The following is a 22,963-nucleotide window of genomic DNA, read 5'->3' on the forward strand; positions in this document are numbered from 1 at the left end:
GGACAGAGCCTGCGGGGAGGAACAAGGACTTGTGTGGTCCCCAGGGAGATTAAAGCCCCATACAAAGAATCAGAAATTCTGCCAACAAAAGTCGGATGTGAGCTTTTGGTCAGAAATTCCGACCGTGTGTACGCTCCATCGGACTTTTGCTGGCAAAAGATTGAGAGCAGGTCCTCTATTTTTCGGTCGGAAAAAGTTCCAATTGGAAACTCCGATCGTCTGTACAAAATCCAACGCACAAAATTCCTACGCATGCTCGGAAGCAATTCGACGCATGCTCCGAAGCATTGAACCTCGTTTTCTCGGCTCGTCGTAGTGTTGTACATCACCGCGTTGTTGACGGTCGAAAGTTCAGAGAACTTTTGTGTGACCGTGTGTATGCAAGCCAAGTTTGAGCGGAAACCATCCAAGTTTTTCCCGATGGAAAATCCGCTCGTGTGTACGCGGCATAAGCCTGTGCTGTAGATTGGCTCTGTAACTACAGATCCTAGCAATATCAAAGCTCGGCAAAGGAGCGAAAAGAAGAGCTGTTCCTGGGCTTGGGGCAGCTGCTGGGAGGACTCTGTGGAACACAAACTGTGCAACAGACTGCTGACGGGGTGATTCACTGCCGTGTCCAGGACATAGAAAGGTTGAGTCACTGACATCTTCTGGTCTGTGTGAATGCCACAGTCAAGCCTGGTGATAGCAAAACAAGAACCCTCTGGCGGGACTTTAAAAGGTGACAACTCCAGAAAATTGATTATGCAAACAAAAAATGTATATATTTATATAAGTGTGTAGATATATACATATATATACCGGTATATATATATATATATATATATATATATATATATATATATATATATATATAAATTATATAAATATTACATTACAAATTTCTAAAAAAGATAGATACATGGAGAGTTTGTATCACAGGTTTACAAGTTCAATATAATATAACCACATGAAATCATAAAAAAAACTAACAAAAAAAAAACACACTTAGTTTACATCACTCTTGTGCAAATGTACAGAGTGAAACTCTACGCGTTTCAAGATTATTCGTCATTCTTCTTCATCAGGAACAAGTGGTATAAGGATTTATGATATCTACAATTCAAAAAATACAAAGATTACAGAATATATGCATACAACTGTTTGAAAAACAGAAAATTAATTTATCTACAAGCTGGCACCTGATTCTATAAATTAGAATTAGAAATGAAAAACCATGTCTACTAACCAGTTATGTAGAAACAGATATCTTGAGTACGAAGAAAGGGGTAAAAAACAAAACACAAAGAAAAAATGGCTCCGCTGAACTCCACGGTGTCCCAAAAGGCAGAGGCAAGAACGACCAGACATCAATGGAGATCAAAACGAGGGAGCAAAAATAGAAGGGGAGAGACCCGACCCAATGCCAGACCGTCCGTGGCCGAGGTGTAGATGGCCCAAATATATTGATCAAAAATCTATCTAAATTTGGATTATTAAATTTATATAAATTTTATACATTTTTAGTTTGCATATGCAATTTTTAGAGTCATCAGCTTAGTCCCGCCAGAGGGTTCTTGTTTTGCTATCTTTATGCTTTATTAGGGATGTGGGTGATTTTGCCAATTCCCCACCAGAATTGAGCTATTCTATATATACAGTCAAGCCTGGTGGTGCTTCCTGGCCGTGGGGTGGACATCCCCGCTGCTGTTATCTCTGAGCGAGAGGAGAAAAGTCATCATCCTGGGCGTCGACCTGAGTAAAACAAAGGAAAGAGCCCCACTTGGACTTTAAAGGCAGTTGTCAACCAGGAAATAAGAGTCCAGTAAGGTAAAATAAAAAAAGTTGTATTCAGCTGCTCGTATAGGTCTCTTAGAATCGTGAAATGTGTTGCTTTGATTCTTTCAGCTATGTTATGATGAAATATGAACAAATATTCAGAATCTCAACCATTGGGGAGGGGTACCTTTCTTATGCCCCGTACAAAAAAAAACTGTAACTAACTGTAATACACTATATGACATTTGCCCGCGGCTACTGTTGATTCTGTATGTATCAATAAATCTGTTTTATATTTCATCAATAGGAGTGTCGCACCTCATTTACAGTCCCAAGGGCAAAATGTGTTGTATTTGTATTTTCAATAGGGATGGAGGTGCATCACGGAGTGTACAGGCCACATTTCATTGTTCAAATTCTAACAGAATTCTTCCAAAATGCATTGGTTGCAGTTCAAGCACCCCATGTGTTATCTTTTTTTTTTTCCCAAATGAAAAGGTTTATTGGAAATAAACAATCAGCATACAGTATATGTAAAACAAGGCCATTACAATGTAGTACAAAAAAAAAAAAAAAAAAAATGTGGTCACAGTGCGATGGAAGAAGGCACTTAACATAAAGGCATCGTAAGACCAACATCAACACAGGTGAAGAAGTGATTATGAAACATTAAAACTTAGTCGATCTGATAGATGAATAAGTCAAACAGTGAACCAATGCTAAGGAAGGCAGTGTATAATAAATATAGGCATGCGCCATGTCTGTGGACATATTATAGCATCTGCCTGTAACATAACCGAACAAAAGCGTCTAAAAACATACAGATGTAACAGAAAGAGTAAAAGGAGTACGAAGTCAATTAGTCATTTCAGTAACATCAAGAGAGATGGAGGGATGCGGTCTCGGACCTCAAGCGATCCCTCTTGAAGAGACATCTAGAAAGAAAACAATAACTCAGCCCATAAAGGGTAAAGGGGGTGCAGGAAAGACCGGGGAAAAGGATAAAATAAAAAGAAAAACTTGCCCAAAGAGAGTAAGGGGAGTATGGTACACCTATAATTTGGTTCTGGGAACTACGCCTCGCCATCTGTGAGCAAAAGTTTATATTCATTGGACAATTTAAAATGAGTCCAGCAGGACCAAACAATCCTATATTTGTTAGCTGTATCTTTAGATTGATGAATGAGCTCCTCCATCTCAGCAATTCTGGAAATGCGCCGAAACCAATCAGCCGTCGTGGGAATTTTTGTAGATTTCCAGAATGCAGGGATGCACATCTTTGCCGCATTAATTAGGTGTAGAGCAAGTGAGCGGTGATAGTGTCGGAAGGGAATGGAAGAATAATGTAGTAGCATTTGGGCTGGAGAAAAGTCAATTTGGTAAGTCGTGACATCAGAAGCAATTTTGTGGACTGTTTTCCAGAAGGGTTGGATTTTGGGGCAGGACCACCAAATGTGTAACATTGAACCAATACCTTCACAACATCTCCAACAAGTGGGAGGAATTGATGGGGAGATCTTGTTCAACTTAGTTGGGGTTTTGTACCATTTAGAGAAAATTTTGAAGCCATTTTCCTGGGCTGACACATTGACGGAACCCTTGTGGATAAGAGTATAAATGTTTTCCCAATCTGCAGAGGAAAGATTGATGGAGAGGTCTCTTTCCCAACTTTGGGTGGCAATGTTGGATTTAGGATCATGAGTCGAGAATAGTAAGGGATACACGCTGGAGACTAAGTGTCGCTGCTGTTCCGTTTGCGAACATAGAATCTCAAATGGGGAAAGTGGTCTAGAGAAGTCATCACGTTTGTGGGGATCATTAAGAAAGTGTCTCAGTTGGAAATACGTCCAGAGAGGGCAAGGTAAATCCGGACTTCTCGAGGGTACATCAGAGAGATTCAGAAACTTCCCATTAGTAAAAAGGTGTCGGGCCTGAAACTCAGCAAGAGGCCAGAATTCATTCATAAAGAGGGGAGATAGACCTATCGGGAAGTCCGGATTTTGTCTAATTGGGGTCAGGGGGCTCTGTATCGAGGAGAGACGATGAAGTCTGCAGGCCTTCTGAAATGCCTTTAGAGTACTTCCTACGAGCGGGTGCTGCGTACAAGATTGGGGGGTATGAATAGGGTCCAACCAAGGTAGTGAACCTAGCGGAAATCGAGCAAATACCTGTTCTATGTTGGTCCAAGCTTTCGAACTCCTGTGCACATTCCAATCAATGATACGTATTAGTTGGCAAGCCCAATGATATTTGGATACATCTGGCAATCCTATACCACCTTTCAATTTGGGTAGGGAGAGTCTCTCAAGGCTGAGTCTGGGGCGTTGTTTACCCCACAGAAATTGACTAATGGCAGCCCTGTAAGAGGCAAAAAATGTCGGGGGAACTCGAATGGGGATAGTCTGAAAAATATAAAGCAAGCGAGGGAGGATGTTCATCTGCAGTATGGCTGCCCTGCCAAACCAGGAAAACAGTCCAGACGCCCAAGCTTTAAGATCCTTCTGAATGTTTTGGAGCAGGGGGATGTAATTGTATGAGTATAGGTTGGACAGGCGTGTCGGAAGTTTGATTCCTAGATAAGTGATGGCGTCATTTACCCATCTAAAAGGGGAATTTGCTTTGCACCTTGAGAGATCAGTTGGGGGCAAAGAGACATTCAGGGCTTCTGACTTAGTGAAATTAATCTGGAGGTTGGACATGGTCTTAAAAGTGGCAAAGTCTGCGAGTAAGTTGGGAAGTGACGTGTGGGGTTCTGTCAGGAAAAGAAGGATGTCGTCCGCAAAGGCGGCAAGTTTATATGTGGTGTCTGCTATTGTGACTCCTTTAATGTCAGGATTGGCTCGAAGTCGTTGAAGCATCGGTTCAAGAGTCAATACGAATATCAGGGGGGAAAGGGGACATCCTTGGCGCGTGCCATTCGACACGGAGAAGGCGCTCGACAGGGTCCCATTAACACGCACCCTCGCGGTAGGGACTGAGTAGAGGGCTAAGATATATTGAAGCATGTGTTCACGTAAACCTATCTTTTTGAGAACTGCCGACATATAGTCCCAGGCCACCCTGTCAAACGCCTTCTCCGCATCAAGGGACAGAAAGAAGCCTTTGTGTTGGGAGCATGAGAGCCAATGGTGAATATTGATAGCTTTGGTCGTATTGTCTCTTGCCTCTCTGCCTGGGATAAATCCTACCTGATCTAAGGAGACCAGGTCAGGCAGAAGAGGCAAGAGACGATTAGCAAGCATTTTAGCGTAGATTTTAAGGTCCACATTTAGTAAGGAAATGGGCCTATAATTAGTCACTAGGGAAGAATCTTTATTCGGTTTGAGGATTACGGAAATGTGGGCTGTTAGTAAATCTCTAGGAGGGGGAGAACCAGAGGCTAAAGAGTTGAATGCTGCTAAATAATGAGGTTTAAGGGAATCAATAAAAGTCTTGTAATAACCCGTCGTCAATCCGTCCGGACCCGGGCTTTTACCAGGTTTCAATTGTTTGAGAACTGTATCCAGTTCCGTTGAAGATAAGGGTCGTTCCAGGTCCAAAGCAACATCCTCGGACAGAGGACCGGGGGCGTAAGAATCAAGGAAGTCTTCAATCAAATGAAGACGAGAAGTAACCTGTGTGAGGGGAGCATCAGGGCCTAGATTATATAGTTGGGAATAATAATGTACAAATTGGTTTGCGATTTGATCATTAGCAGATAGTTTCTTACCTTGAGGGTCAACTATAGAATGAATGGTCAAATCTGCTTTTTTCTTTCTGAGAGCCCTGGCTAGGTATTTACCAGCCTTGTTGCCATACTCGTAAAAGGTTTTATGTGCGAGGGCATAGTTTCGTCTGATCTGAACATTTAACGCCTCTAGAAGCTCCCTGCGGGCCTGAAGTAGATCTGGAAGGGCTGCTAACGCTAGAGAATTTTTATGGGCAGCTTCTAAAACGTGTATGCGCTTAGATAAATTAGAAATGTGTGCGATTCTATCTCTCTTCCTCTTGGACGCAATTGCCATAAGTTCTCCCCGTATAGTGCTTTTATGCGCTTCCCAAAGCACCATAGGGGAGACCTCTGGTGAGGAATTTTCTTGAAAATAAAGATTGAGTCGTTGAGTTATGTTGGTGGTGACAGTTTCGTCCGTAAGAAGTGATGGGTCCAGTCTCCATATAGAGGATCTATTGAGGATAGAGTGTGCTATGTCTACAGTCAATGAGATCGGACTATGATCTGAGAAATACATGGGGTGGATCGAAGTGGCGCGTATTGAGGGCAGATCAGCTTGTGAAATAAACATGTAATCTATTCTGGAGTACTTATTACAAGGGGATGAGTAAAATGTGAAGTCTTTGACATTGGGATTTAACGTTCTCCACGAATCATGCACTGCTAAATCGCGCAATCGCTTCTTAATTGTCTTAAGTGCACTGTAAGGTACAGAGGAAGCCCCATTAGACGTGTCGAGGGAAGGGTTCAAAGGGATATTGAAATCCCCTCCCAAAAACAACATGCCTTCCTGAAATTCAGCTAGTTCTCGAAGAGTCGCACTGAAAAACGGGACCTGCCCAGTGTTGGGTGCATAAATATTGGCAAAGGTGACAGGTTTGCCGTAAAGCGTGCCTTTCACAAAGAGGAATCGCGCGTCTTTGTCAATACAAGTATCCTTAAGGTGGAACGGGCAGTGTTTCGCTATCAAGATGGACACCCCTTTGGTTTTTGCCACGTGGTTAGTGGCATGGAATGCGGTAGGAAAGCGGGCATTGGAGAATTTCGGTGAAGACCCCGTTTTAAAGTGCGTCTCCTGGAGAAAGGCCACGTCTGCTTTGTATCTGTGTAGCCCGAGTAAAACTTGTGAGCGTTTCTCAGGCAAATTCAACCCTCTAACATTGATAGACACTATAGTAGTGAGTACTTTTTTAGAACTACAACGCGGTTTGGCCATTGTTATCAGATCAGAGTAAGATACCTAATATCCTGAGGACGTGTGAACACTAACAGAGAGGAGCAAGTGTAATTTGTGGGAGGCGTAGGCCCAGAACCAAAGGCCGGAAACTAGACTGGTGCGGTAACACACAAAAAAAAAAAAAAATAAATAAATAAAAAAAGGAAACAGAAAGATATCCACTAAAAGTCAGTAATAAGGTATATGGCTATTAGCAAGAGCCTGCTTGCTAATCAGTAGGGAACAGAGAAACTGAACCCTAACAAATAAACCAAAATGAGGCAGTGGGGAGAATTAATACAACAGTTGAAAAACCCAAATAATAGGTCCACTGAGTGGGGTTGGCTAGAGACAGCGGGTAGTGGTGTAGCGACGACAACGGACTAGCGTTAGCCGACTAGAGAGAGATTAAAAAGTAGATTAAGGGAGGAACGCTCATGTAGAGCGAGAGCAGACAATTGGGAGCTCGCCCACACCCCAGGACTGAGGTACGGTGTGTAATAAGGAGCCACATTGATTTGGCCATGTCCACGCTAATGGTGGGGCAATGTGTATGCTCAGTGAGCAGGAACGTGCACCGACAGAGCTAAGAAAAGAGGCAAAAGAAAAAGGAAAAGAACCCTGTGTGTCTAACCAGTTTTAATGCTAATCATATGACCACCAAAATAGCCATTTATAAATAAACCTCTATTCCCTAGGACCTGAGAACATTGGGAGAACAAGCAAACTGTCTCGGGGTATCAGATGCAGGTGGAAGCCCTCCCATGCTGTATCCAATAGGAAGTGACTGGGACATGTGGAGAAATGAAAGACATTGGGAGAGAGAATTCCCTCAATTACATACGTTTACCAGTTTTTTTTCTCTCTTTTTTTTTTTTTTTTCCTTTCCCCTTTTTCTTATCCTCCTTCCATTAAAATATAATCTGGTGAGAGTACACTGGTCTAGAGCTTTAGGGAGAGGTAATGCAATAACATCCTCAGGTGGAACAAATAAAATATGTGCAAGAACACATGTATGGTGCCCTGACCCGGAACGACACCCCGAGACAGCAATAAGCCAAGACAGAAATATCTAAAATTTTACTATTAAAGAGGAAATTAATAACTAATCAAAAGGGACCGAGAGCAACTCCATGTTAAATAATGAATCATATAGTATCACACATATTTGACATTGAGAGGAGGGGGAAGGGGAGACAGCACTAGGAAAGAGAGTTGAGGCAAAATCCAATAGTAGTTACCCAGGGCGAAAGCAACGATAGGGAGGTCAGGGTAATGGGTCATAAAACAGTATTGAAGTAGTTCAGAGCAAAGACATGCTCTAGTGATCCCTTAGCCGGGATAGCGGGGCCCGTCAACAATGCAGGAAACTAAGCAGGTGACTTAGCAAGCCAAAGAGATTTTTCAGCGTCGCTCCTCAACGGTCTCGACGAGCTCTCCTGGGATGAGGAGCCTTGGTCGGGCTAAGACCGTGTTGCGGACCAGCAGCAGCGGGATGTTCTCTCGGAGCAGAGGGAGATCTTCTCCTCCTGGGGCGTGCATCCTGGGTATCCATTCCTTCTTCGATCGGAGCAGATCTTCGGAAAGCCGCCGGTCTGAAATCCGCATACCAGTCCGGAACCGCGGTGAACGGTATTTCAAGTGTTTCGCAAAAATAGCGTAAATCCTCCGGAACCCTGAGGAGAGCAGAGCGGCCGTGTGCAGACGCAGATAAGCCGAACGGAAACCGCCAACGATAGGGGATTCCCTTGGCCCTCAATACTTCCAGGAGTGGGCGCAGTTCCCTCCGGCGCTGCAGGGTGATGCCTGACAAGTCCTGGAACATTTGTACAGTTGCACCATTATGAGTAAGTGGGTTTGCGTCCCGAGCCCTCCTCAGTATTTCCTCCTTCAGCTGGTAATCAATCACACAGCAAATTACATCACGAGGAGGGTCCGAATCCTTACCCCTCAGGCGTAGAGCGCGGTGAATACGCTCCATACCGATCGGGGTAGATGGAGGCCTGTCCAGTAAGTCATTGAAGAGGGAAGTTACCTCCACTTGTAAATGCTCTGCGTCGATGGTTTCTGGCATGCCACGGATGCGGAGGTTGTGCCTCCTACCGCGGTTATCCAGATCCTCGATATGTCGGTTGAGGTCCCTCAGCTGTAAGGTATGCGTATCAATAGCTTGACAGGAACGGCGGAGCACAGTGGAATGAGATGCCATTACCGTCTCCACTTCCTGCACTCTTCCTGTAATAGCCTGAATATCTACTCTGAGGTCAGAGATGGCCGCTGTGAGGGCTGCGGTTAGAGTCTCTTTTATATCGGTAGCCACCGATCTAAGGTCTTGCAGACTCGGTTGTTGTTGTGGCGTGAGTACAATGCCCTCATCCTCCGTGGGGATTCGCTGGCGCGCGGCATGGGATCTGCCTGAGGCTTGTGAGGTGCCTCGTGGTGCCGCCATGTTGCTGGCCTGGCTCCGGAACATTTCAGGGATGTTCTGACTCACGCGCCCGGTATGCTCTCTAGGAGATCTGGAGCGGGATGCAGACGAGCTGCGGGAAGACGTTCCCATGGTGCTGGAGGTGAAACGGGTGTAGAAATCCTCCGATATAGGCTGAAGAGTCTCTCAGTCGGCCGGAGCTAAAGGATTAGGCAGCCATTCTCCACCGAGGTCAAGCCACGCCCCCCCCCATGTGTTATCTTATCCAGTTTTACTCTAAACACCTATGCATTGCGGTAGCAATGTTTTCATTTGAAGAAAATGCATGCTAAGTTAATATAGCTGTCTTAAATGAAATAACATTGAACGTGAACACAAAGATTGACGTTCTTGTGAGTAGTTGCTTTCTGTGATGTCTTCACTTTTGCAGCCTATAATGCTGGCTAGAACATGTCGATGCCACCCTGTTTGACAGCTTGGTTCAATAGAACGTGGCATGGATCTTGTCAATAGGAAAAGTCACTGAATTAATCAAATTATATTAATTCCATCTGGCGAGACAAAGCAGAGCCCAGCAAAGCTTTGGCAGCAAAAGGGACAATTATTGACGGATACTGCCTGTTTGTGTTTTGAAAGCAATAAAAAATAGTACAGATAAGATTATTTTTCAGTGTGCAGTATTCTGTACAAGTAGGTAAAAAACTCTACGCAGTGTATTCTAGGGGGAGGCAATGATTTTAGGGTGGTAATTAGGGATGGGCGAACGGTTTGGCCTGAGCATAAGTTCGGGTTGAACTTTCGCTGTTCAGAGGTTCGAAGAACAGCTGAAGAGTCGTTCAACCGTTTGTTTGGCCCCCTGAACCGACCACAATGCATTGAGTCGCTCAAAAGTGCATTGCAAGCCCTGATTGGCTGAAGCAGTGAAAGCTTCAGCCAATCAGGGAACAGAGCACTGTCAGAGTCATGATTGAACACTGTCATCATGACTTTATCCAATCATGGCTCATTCCTGCCCCACAGTATAAAAGTATTCTTTCAATGGCAGCCATTTTCAGTGTGATTTTGGCATGGAGAGAGATAGAACATGCCTCTGTCCAGTGCTGTTAGTTAGTTAGATATATTGTGCTATTTTTCTTCAATTGTCAGTGTAGAATATTAGTTTAGTGTCAATCTAGGGTCAGCCTAGTGTCAGTCTAGTTTTGCGTGCGTTTCTGCCAGTTTAACGTCATATAGTTCTGTGTGCATTACTGCCAGTTTTAACGCCATATTGTTTTGTGTGCGTTACTACTAGTTTTACGCCATATGGTTTTGCATACGTTACTGCCAGTTTAACGCCATATAGTTCTGTGTGTGTTACTGCCAGTTCAACGCCATATAGATTTGCGTGCGTTATTGCAAGTTTAACGCCATATAGTTCTGTGTGTGTTCCTGACAGTTTAACGCCATATAGTTCTGTGTGTGTTCCTGCCAGTTTAACACCATATAGTTTTGTGTGCGTTACTGCCAGTTTAATGCCATTTACTTCTGTGTGTGTCACTGACAGTTTATCGCCATATAGTTTTGCGTGCTTTACTGCCAGTTTGACGCTATATAATTCTGTGTGAGTTACTGCCAGTTTGACACTATATAATTCTGTGTGAGTTACTGCCAGTTTAACGCCATATAGTTCTGTGTGCATTACTGCCAGTTTAATACCATATAGTTCTGTGCATCACTGTACATTTGGCGCATTATATTGCAGTATATTATAGTGTATCAGTGGAATGTGTCTGTGTAGTGTGAGTACTCAAATTAAATTGCACCAAACACCTCTTTACATTGACCTACATACAGATTTCAACTTCTTCTTTACATTTGCTTATAAGCACCGCCCCCTCCCTCCCAATAATGTCTGGGAGGACAACAAGGAGAGGCAGACATTCCCTTGGCACTGTAAGGGGGCCAGCAACAAATGTGTACACAGGCAAAGGTGGACATGGTGGTCAATCCTCAGGCAGGGTATCATTTCCTCTGTGAGTTTGCCTATGCTATCCAGTGTGCTTTCAGAGCGAGAATTCAGTGCTTCAGGAGGTTTTGTTACTGATCATAGAATGCGTTTGTCCACAGACTCCGTGCACCATTTTAATTTTATAAAAAGGAATCAGTCCTGGATTACAGCTATGAAGTCCCTGATGACGATGTCACTGATTAAGTCTTTATGGGATGTGGAATCTCTGCAGGACTTTGAGGCTGCCTAGCTTTTGAGGGTGTTCAATCATTTCATCTGGAAGAATGTTTTTGGTATAGGTTTCATGGGTGACCCCGCCTACCCTCTGACGCTCGGGGACTTCCCAATGGCTTCTCTGTGGCATCAGAGGGGCCTGGTATTGATTTTTGGGGGACCCCTATGCTGTTTTTTTCAATGACTTTTATCTGTATTGCCGAGACCCAACAATTCATTGTAGCCGCGAGTAGTTTTAAATTACTTTTTTTCCTTTTTAGAAATGTCATTTTGTGCAGGGACTGTTCTAAACACAGGAAAAATGTGCCACTTTACAGGCATACTATAGACACCCCCCAGGTACGAAATTTAAAGGAATATTTCACTTTTATTGTTTCACTTTAAGCATTATTAAAATCGCTGCTCCCGAAAAAACTGTCTTTTTTAAAACTTTTTTTTGCATTGATACATGTCCCCTGGGGCAGGACCCAGGTCCTCAAACACTTTTTATGACAATACCATGCATATAACCCTTTAAAATTAGCACTTTTGATTTCTCTCATAGACTTTTAAAGGGTGTTCTGCGACTTTTGAGCTTGCCGAGAACACCCCAAATTGTTCGCTATTCAGTGAACACCCAATGTTCAAGTCGAACTTACATTCGACTCGAACATCGGGCTCATCCCTAGTGACAACATTGACCAATAAGATACGGTACTCTTCTTTCTTCTGGGACACTTTACTGGAAGAAGAAGCCTCAGATGCACTTCTGATTGGTCAGCAAAGTCATGTGACTTTCACAGTAAATAAATAAATAATAAATTATTATGTTATAACATATCGCATGATTATATTTAATTTAGCTTGAATAAAACAGTACCTTTTAAGCAGGCAGCAGATTCTCATTCTCCCTCTTAACTGTGTGAGAAAAACATGGGGTTATGGGAAAAACTTATACCCATAAACCTATGTTTTTTTCCTTCTAGTTAGGAGGGCTGGGCTGAAAGGGAGCATTTGTCCTTTAGACACACGCCCCCTTCTATGACACCACAGTGAGAGGAGAGCCTCCACTGCAGCATTTTTATTGGACATCTTGTTCCAAAGGTGCTTTACCATTGGTCCAAGGCTCCAAGCTGTCCATTAAGCTCAGTGCTTCTAAAAAGAAGTGAGAGGCACTTTGAGCTCATCTTCTCAGTCCGCTGCAAACAGAGTGTGCCAGCTTGTATTTAAACTGGCCGCTCTGTATGTAGCTTCTGACAGGCATAGAGCCCCGTATCTCCAGACCTATAGGTGGCAGGAGCCCCAAACTTTGGCCAGTGGTGGGGCAGGACTTCAGCTACCTACCCCCAACTGTGACCCCAGGTTGCCAAGCTACGACCCTCAAAGCTTAATTGTTTGTTTGTTTTTTTGGCTTTTTTTTGCTTTTTTTTATTGCTCATAGCAGGTGAGGCAGAGCCCCTGACTGCACATCCCTGCTGTGTAGGGACTGCTACACTGGTAACTCAGGGCATCACAGATGCTATGTGCAGCAGGATCCAGAGAGGGGTCAGGATATTTGGAGTTTCACATTTACATGTTTCATAAAAAGATGATCTCCCCCTTTGAATGTGAATTGTGTAATCTATATTAAATTATGCAACGAGTGTAAAGACCTGAATTTGACTTGGAATCGTCTTTTTGCATCTAGAAAACCCATGTACAGCACACGCAAAGGAGGAGGGGCCGCATGGGAGCCAATCAGCTGTACTGACAAGAAAATGGTAGGTAAGAAAGCAGAGTGAGCAGAAATTTGACCTTATTTGCTTTCTGCTGCTCTTTCACTGTCAGCAGGTTGGCAGCTTAAATCGAATGCCCCATACACACGATTATAAATTCTACCAGCAAAAGTCGGATATGAGCTTTTGGTCAGAAATTCCGACCGTGTGTATGCTCCATCAGACTTTTGCTGGCAGAATTCCAGCCAGCAAAAGATTGAGGGCAGGTTCTCTATTTTTCGGTTTGAAAAATTTCCTATCCGAAAATGCGTTCATCTGTATGAACACACGCACAAAAAAATCATGCATATTTGGAAACAATTCGATGCATGCTCAGAAGCATTGAACTTCATTTTCTCGGCTTGTCGTAGTGTTGTACGTCACCGCGTTCTTGGCGGTCGAAAGTTCAGAGAACTTTTGTGTGATCGTGTGTATGCAAGGCAAGCTTGAGCAGAATCAGATCTCAAATTCCGTCAGAAAAATCTTGGATGTTATTTCCGACTGAATTTCTGATCGTGTGTATGGGGCATTAGACTTGGGTGGACAGACATTCAAAGCCTTTGGCAAGTAAACTGTCTATATATATGTGTATATGTGTTTTATCTGTGCATTTAGCCATTTGCCTGTAGTTTAGCTGAAAGCAAGTTATGTACAGCATGCCTAATTATTATTTTGGTACGTTACAAATCTTAGAAGTAAAATTGCATTAAAAACATTACTGAGCTCTATAATGATTCTGCAATCGGACGGATGATTAAGGCCCTGGCAGGGCTGAAACACATACGCGTGAAAAAATATATGGATCTTTTATCCAGTGTTCAATAAAGTAATTTCAGCGCCCCCAGGTGTATGTGCCAGCTTTCATCCATACACCTAGGTCTGCATAATTTGCGGTTGATAGCAATCAAGAGGAAAAATGGTGTACACATATGTAGAATAATCAATTCATCCATTACTCAATGGAAGCAAGCTTTATGTATAAAACACAGCAGGATACCCGCTCTCACATTCTGTGATCCTAAACAATCCTTGCAAGTTTACATCCCATCAGTTTTATTTATTCTTCCGTTAAATGGCTGGCCGGTGGGCACATAAAAAGGTTATCCTAATGAACACAGCCCCTTTACTAGAGAACACAATTAGCATATTCATTGAATACCATCTACTTAGCCAGCAGCTTACAAACATTTTTCAGTATAAGGCCCTGAAGTTTAATTAAAACAGAATTACATAATTATGCTCTTTTATCCTTAAACATGTCATTTTGTTGAGGCTTATTTATAAAGCTCATGTTATCTCTTTGATCTGAGGACTTCTGGATTGTTGTTTTTTTAAACTTCCCTTACTTAAGGCAGCAAAACATCAAACATATTTCAGAGCCAACTCTTGTTTTAGAGATGATGACATCATTATGGAGTCTGCGATGGTGTCACCAGACAGCTCCCTGTGCTCCCTTTTCTTATATAAACGAAAAACTGGCCACTGCCCACACCTATAACTGGCCTTCACAGTGAGGAGCCCATGGAGGGCATATACATATCAATAGACAATTCCATAGCTCAACTCACCAACCAGTCTGCTGAACAACCAAATTAACCTGTCTAACCAGTGGCGGCTGGTGAAGTTTTAGGATGGGGGGGTGCCAGACCCCGCCCTTCCTTTTTGACCCATCCCACTAGGTAAAAATGGGGGTGGTTTGAGCTAAATAGTGGGCGTGGCTCTAAGGTGGTGTGGTTAGCATCTGAGATGAATGAGGGAGAGAGGAATGAAGGGAGAAAGGAATGAAGGGAGAGACAGATGAAGGGACAGCAGGCCCAGACCCTACACAACAATAGAAATGTGTATTCTAGAAAGTTTAACAATCAGCAGATAAAAATACTCCAAACACCTGGTGTTAGCACTTCAATCATCCTGGCACCATGGTTGTTATGGTGTCAGGATGATTGAAGTGCATTATTTCTATTATTACATTGTAATATAAAATTAAATCATTCAACTCACCATAATGCAGAATCAGTGGGAGCCCTGAGCGCATCACTAGCCACGTCGCCTACAACCAGATGCCATCAGGTGTCCCCAGCAGAGTCTGTCCTTACATCAGGTGCCCCCAGCGAAGTCCCTCCTTACATGCAGCCTATGTCACATCAAATGCAGCCTTTGTCACATCAAATGCAGCCTCTGTCCCACCAAATGCAGCCTCTGTCCCACCAAATGCAGCCTCTGTCCCAGCCATTGTCCCACCATATGCAACCTCTGTCCCACCAAATGTAGCCTCTGTCCCACCAAATGCAGCCTCTGTCCCACCCAAATGCAGCCTCTGTCTCACCATATGCAGCCTCTGTCCCTCCATATGCAGCCTCTGTCCCCTCAAATGCAGCCTCTGTCCCCCCAAATGCAGCCTCTGTCCCACCAAATGAAAGCCTCTGTCCCACTAAATGCAGCCTCTGTCCCCCCAAATGCAGCCTCTGTCCCCCCAAATGCTGCCTCTGCCCCCCAAATGCAACCTCTGTCCCCCAAATGCAACCTCTGTCCCCCCAAATGCAGCCTCTGTCCCCCCAAAATGCAGCCTCTGTCCCACCAAATGCAGCCTGTGTCCCCCCAATGCAGCCTGTGAACCCCCCCAAATGCAGCCTGCGTCCCATTAAATGCAGCCTGTGCCCCCCCCCCCATGCAGGCTCCCATTAAATGCAGCTTGCTGCGTCTGTCACTTCAAATCCCCCCCAGCAGTACTAACCTTGATGTTGTCCTCTCCAGTGGTGTGTCCTTCCACTGGCAACACTGATGACGCGACATACTTCCTGGTTCCTTTACCCGGGAGCAATGGAAGAGAGAGACAGCAAGTGACATCTAACTGAGTTCAGATGTCAGTCAAATCTAAAGCGCTGAGTAGCTTCCATCCGTCCCTGTAGTATACATTACTATGGCTGGGTGGAAGCTAATCGTCGCTTCAGAAAACGCCGCAAGGCGGGCTAACTGGCCACAAATCCAGCGCCACGTCTGAAATCTCATGATTGCATACACGTGGCGCTTCCCATAAGGGCACTGTGTCCGGCGTCTGAACACAGTGCACTTAAGGAACTTTTTGGGGATTTTTTTTTTCTTTTTTTAAAGGGCCAGTATTACATTTTATTTTTATTTTTTTACAATTTTTTTATGGCTGCCTGGAAGGTGCCGCATATGGACTGTGTCTAACCGTCTGTTAAAAGCAGGGGTTTAGTTAGCACACATTTGCAAATGCATGTGAAAGCTGCAAGGCCTCGTCACGGCACCCTGCGTTGCTTGCAGTCCTAACACTGCAAATTTATAAGTGTCTCCACAGTGCAAGCACATGCATGGAATGGATAGATGTGGGACAGGTGAGCCTGGAGACTGCCCAAGCCCCCTTAAAGGAACAGGAGCACACTGGACACCTAGCAAAAGCACAATGGCAGCGAAGGTGCCCAGTGTGTCCCCGGACCATATATACAGACAGTAACAAAAAACTGGCCACTGTCCACACCTATAACTGGCCTTCACAGTGAGGAGCCCATGGAGGGTATATACATATAAAACAAAGACAATACCATAGCTCAACTTGCCAACCAGTCTGCTGACCAACCAAATTAACCTGTCTAACCATCTGGAGGGGTTTAGTTAGCACACATTTGCAAACAACTACATATAATATGACATATAATGTATATCCTCTTCTGGCCACTTAGTATTTTAGAATTACCCAGAATTCATGTATATATGAAAAAACAAAATACTCTATAATGCTTTACCCCATAAAACTTTAAAGCAGAGTTCCACCCAAAAGTGGAATTCTCACTTATATGTCCCCCCGCGCCACATTTGACACCTTCCAGGGAGGAATAAACGGAGAGCTGTTTTTGACAGGTTCCCTTCCCCACTTCTGGAGATGGGCTGCAACACGGTCTACCGGTAGTTCGCCCCCTGCTCCTTCCCCCACTGCCGGGCCAATTAGAAAGTGCAGCGCACTTTGCACATATGCAGTAGGGAACTTGCTGTGAAACCGAAAGGCTTCACTGCTGGGTTCCCTTTCCAGGAATAGCAGCGGCAGGACAGGCAAGTACCCCAATATTAAACGTCAGCAGCTACTGTATTTGAAGCTGCTGACTTTTAATTTTTTTTTCACCCAGGCTGGACCTCCTATTTAATTTATTAAAAATGTATTGCACTTACAGAGTAGTATAACAATCAAGCATCACGCTCCTAGGTGCTGGACTGGCACGCCACTCTGGATTGCTGCTGTGGTCTATGATGCCACTGCCAAAAGGCTCCACCCCAATATATTTTGCTCAATAGCTTCCTCGGGGGGGGGGAGCTATCCACAAAATGAGTTTTGGTGACAACCAGGGATTTTTTTCACTTTAGAGGATTTTTCACTCACTTATGTTTTGTCAGTGGGTCAGGAGGTAAAGGAAAATATCCCTAATGGGACACAGATGACAAAAAATAAACCATAGAGGTGTTATAAACATGTTATACTTACCTGCTCTGTGCAAAAGCCCCGATCCTCCTCTTCTGAAGTGCCCCCCTGGGTACTCCCTGCTCCTCCCCTTCATTAGTTGCCCCCACAGAATGTGGATTTCTATGGGGGCACCCATGTGGGCTCACTTCCGAGTCCCCCTGATGCATCCATTGACACAGAAAGCGGGACTCAGCTCCCCCACCTGCTTCCGTGTCACTGGATTTGATTTACAGCCATTGTCTCCTGCTGCTATCAATCTGTCCTATCAGGAGAGAGACAGTGGCTAGTGCCGCTGAGCTCATGCACATTGTTGGATGAGTGAGCTCAAGTAAGGAAAAGATGGGGGACAGGGGGCAGCTGCAGCAAAGAAGGTTTTTCACCTTCATGCATAGAATGCATGTTGGTGAAAAACCTTGAGACTTTAGAATCACTTTTTAAGCTGTGGAGGATTTGTACAGCCTGGGGAAGGCTGCATTAGGCATACAGGGTAGTTTCACTGCTGGCTGGGATGACCAGAAGCTCTGAGAGGGCAATAGATCTGTACTACAAAGACAACTAAATAATATCTCCTTATGACACAATCTGCAAAGGGGATCTGTGTGAAAGTCCTTCTGTGCATCTGAACTCAGCTCTGAAATGTCACAGGGGGGTCAGTGACAACTGCAATCTCTGTAACCTTTAAAGTGTAAGTCCACCTTTCAGGAAGATTTTTAGAACCCCAATCCCTTTCTCCCCCCAATTCAATTATATATATATATATATATATATATATATATATATATATATATATATATAATGAATGTTACATAGTAGTTCCTCTTGTTGGAAAAGGTGGCAGCCCTCCTTTTACAGATGCAGCTGTTGGAAGCCCTCTTCTAGCTCCAGCTTAGCTTAGTACCTGATCCTCTAGGGTGTTCAACCTCCATTTGTACGCAGGGTACAGTCTCAGTGGCAGCCCGTGCATTGTGGGCTCATGGGCGCTGCCCCCCCTATCCCTGCTGTTGCCTCCCTATCAATGCGCCCTGCCCCTTTCTGCACACTGGACACAAGGACTCCTATGGTGGGGGCAGGATGGGGTGTATTTTTTTTAGCACCTGATTAGAGCCAGGGGATCTAATAGGCTTCAAAAAAGGGTGGGCTTGGGGAGCAGAGAGTGCGCCCTGATCCCACCCAATTGTGTGACCCTAGCGAATGAATATTCGCTACTTTCACACTGCATTGCCTCCCCGCCAATCTGGAGGCAGGTCAGTGAGACCTGTTTCGTGATTGGCCAAAGCACCAGGTGTCCCTTTTGGATGCTCAACATTTTGGTAGAAGTGGGAGGAAGCTGACCGTAGAGGAGACGCCGGAGAAGAGGACACCCAGTAAGCACTGTGAGTGGGGTGTTCCGCGATCTATCTGAAGGGGGTGTGAGCATGGCTTCCCGGGAGGGACACAGGCAGCATTTGATAGGCACACAGGCAGCATTTGATGGGCACACTGGCAGCATATGATGGGCACACTGGCAGCATTTGATAGGCACAATGGCAGCATATGATGGGCACACTGGCAGCGTTTGGGCACAGTGCCAGTGTTTAATGGGCACAGTGGCAGCATTTGATGGCACAGTGGCAGCGTTTGATGGTACAGTGGCTGCAATTGATGGCACAGTGACAGCATTTAATGGCACAGTGGCAGCGTTTGATGGGCACAGTAGAATGTGTTTGATAGCACAGTGGGAGCGTTTGATGTGCACAGTGGCAGCGTTTTATGGGCACAGTGGCAGCATTTGAGGGCACAGTGGCAGCGTTTGATGGCACAGTGGCTGCAATGATGATTTTTTTTATTTTTTTTTATTGTTGCTCCCCCAAAAAATTTTGAGCACCAGCCGCCACTCTACAGTCTCCTCCTCTACCTGCATGTGGTATGTGAAAAGCAGCTGCTTCGAATTGCCTAGGAGCATTTTTTGAAAAAATCCTGAAAGGTGAACTTACACTGTGGGGTGTTATCTTGATATGCACATGGACTTTCTATTTAAATATTGCCTCAACAACCCCCATGGAATGCCCTTCTACTCCACCATCTATGTGGGCTGCTATATCTATTGTTATGCCACTGAGTGGATCTATAGTCTGATTAGTGGCGGCTTGTGCATTGTCGGCGCATGGGCGCCACCCCCTTAACACCTCTGTCCCTCTACCTATTCATGTGCCCGGACACCAGACACATGAATTACTATGGCGAGGATAGGCAGGGATGTGTGTATTTTGAAGCATGTTAAATAGAGCCTAGGCTTCAAAATAGGGTGAGCTTGGGACGAAATCTCACCCATGTTGTGTGACCATAGGAAATTGATTTTCGCTATGGTCACACTACAGTTCCTCCCTGCCAATCAGGATTCAAATCTGTGAGACCTGTTTCCCGATTGGCCATTGTCCAGTGCTTTGGCGGAAGAGGAGACACATAGGGGAGGAAGCCTGAGGAGTGGACACCAGAGCCACCAATACACGCACTGGTGGAGGAGGAGGAGAAGGACAGCCCCGCCACTTCAGGATAGGAGGAGAGCACACAGTGGGTGGTCAGTGCCGCAGGTGGTCCAGTGGGTGGTCAGTGCCGTGGGTAGTCCAGCGGCGGGGGGGTGGTTGGTGCCTGTTTGCCGCCCCCCCAAAAGAAGAACCCACCAGCCGCTACTGGGTCTGATGGGGAAATCTACCCTTGACCACAATAAAGCACTTGTGGACTTTAAAAGGTTAATGCATGGTGCACTTCCAACACAGTTGCATTATCGTGATGACAATTGAAAATATTATTTCAACCTAATCAGATCCTGCAACTCAGGATTTACAGTGCTTAAAAACACTAAACTAATCAAATTATCACAGCAAATGGTTCCGGTAGTATGATATTCTAATACCTCCACTGTTGAATGCTTCACTAGATAGATTTGATTTTGGAATGATTCCGGAAAACACCTGAGGATATTTATAATTTGTTCAATTCACATGGTATACATACCATCTGGAAGATATAATTTGCTGCTCAATTAGATTCCTCTCTCTTAAGAATGGTGCTTTCCAAGTGCCGACTGTAACTTTCATTTTCTACCATTTCAGTAAAATTTTATTTTGAAGAGAAATTGTCAAGATTTAGGCAGTGGCCTTTGGAAGGCCTGTTTATATGTATTTTCACCAAAATATATCTTTGTTGGAAATGTTTCACTCACACCATATTGCTTTTTAACAGTTAACAGTTCCAGAATATCTTTATTATACATTTGTTAACTGAATTGCGTTTTTGAGTGTGCCTTCTTTTTTTGTGTATGCGTTTTTTGTGTGCAAATTCTTTTTATTGAATTTAGAAAAGGGGAAGGTGTACAAAACGAAAATTTATTGGGCATACCAAGGCTTAACTGCTTGCCGACCGGCTCATGCCGATGTACGTCGACAGAATGGCACTCTGGCTAAACTGACATACCCGTACACCAGTCCACAAAAGCAGGACAGTGGGTGCGCGTGGCTGGAGTGTGCCCGCCGATCCCGCAGATACGATGTCCCCTGGCTTCCCGCAATCGCAGCGAGGAGAGGCAAAAACATTTCTTATCATGGATAATTTGTATATTAATTAGTAATAGTTTGGTTATTATTAGTTAGTTATTATTTCAGATTTTCAAATTTTCGGGTCTTAGAATTTTCGGATGTTCATTCTTATTTTCGGATTTTTGTTCTTTCGAATTTTCAGATTTTCATTCTTATTTTCGGATTTCCGAATTTTGGGATTTTCAAACTTTGAATTTCCTGAATTTACAAAATTTAGAAGTTCTGAATTTTCGAATTCCAAATTTCCAAACTTTCGAATTTCTGAATTTCCGAAATTTCGAATTTTCGAATTTTTGGAAAAATTTGTTAATTCGAAAATTTCCAAAATTTCCGAATTAACAAATTTGTCTAAATTTGTTAAAAAAAACGAATTCGGAACTAAACGAATTGCACATGTCTGGACCTAATATACAGATGTATATAGACAAAACTACCAAAATGATAGTAACTGAGCAAAAGCACTTAGAAATTTCAGACCAGAAACGTTTAATACCCTGACAGTCCCAAAATGCATGTAAAAACATAGCAGGGTCTGCTGTACAGCACCAGCATTGAGAGGAGTGTGAGGGAGAATTTGAGTGTGCCTTCTTGAGTTGGTCCAGTTCCAGCCCATGTAGCCTCCATTCTGAAGTTATCAACACAGTGATTGATAACTGTACAGAGAGAGGTTATTATTATTATTCTTATTATTATAGAGAATTTATATAGCAGTGTTCAAAAAAGTTCTGATAACTTAACACTTAAGTGATCCAAATAAACATAAATTATAGTGCAATAATCATAATAGTCCAAAAGCTCAATAGTGAAAGTGTGATGGTAATATTCCAAAAATTCGAATGAAGTGCAATACTAGTAAAGTGCAGTCCAAAGATTGATGTGAATAAACTAATATACCAATACTAGAATAATAGAATAATAGAATAATAGAATAATATCAAAATGCACTATTCATAAAGTGCAATGCCTTGTGCAATGAATAATAAGGTGCAGTCCAAAAGAGATCTAATAATTCAAGTTGACTAAAACTGATGTTCTGTCTCTTATTTTTCCTGGATAAGTATCACTATTAACTTATATGGACAATACACGTGACTTCAGTCACGTGTGTTATGACGCAACGTGCTGGGAGAAGTTTGGTGACGTCACTTCTGGTTACGGTCGTGTATTCATTTGATTCGTTTTTTGTCTGGCCTGTGCTGTCACAAACCATTTTAACGAACTAACTAAGACTTTTAAATAAATGCGCAAAAAGCTTTTAACATTACTACACCATGGAGGACCTTCCTTTTTTCTTTTTCCTTTGATATCGTGGATTTTGGAGGTATTTCCATTAGGACAAGAGATTGTGGAGACTGGGAGCTACTGCAATGACCCCCTGGAGGTTTGAGGAGGATTTAAGCTACCGCTTTAATCGCTACCGATGCACTACTAGACCCGTTTTGGGTCCACCTTTGAAGTAAGAGGCTGGTATCCCTGTGGGGAGGATTCTATGAAGTGTATATGTGATTCCCTTAACTTTAAAAGTGGACTCCCACACCTGCCCTTTTCCTCCTCATCCCTATTTGTCCATATAAGAAAACTGTGATACTTATCCAGGAAAAATAAGAGACAGAACATCAGTTTTAGTCAACTTGAATTATTAGATCTCTTTTGGACTGCACCTTAGTATTCATTGCACAAGGCATTGCACTTTATGAATAGTGCATTTTAATATTAGAATATTATTTTATTAATCTAGTATTGGTATATTGGATTATTCACATCAATCTTTGGACTGCACTTCACTAGTATTGCACTTCATTCGAATTTTTGGAATATTACCATCACACTTTCATTATTGAGCTTT

The sequence above is a fragment of the Lithobates pipiens genome, unplaced genomic scaffold, assembly GCF_037356315.1.
Source record: "Lithobates pipiens isolate NorthernLeopardFrog02 unplaced genomic scaffold, aLitPip1_a1.2 Scaffold_25, whole genome shotgun sequence".
Classification (NCBI taxonomy): domain Eukaryota; kingdom Metazoa; phylum Chordata; class Amphibia; order Anura; family Ranidae; genus Lithobates; species Lithobates pipiens.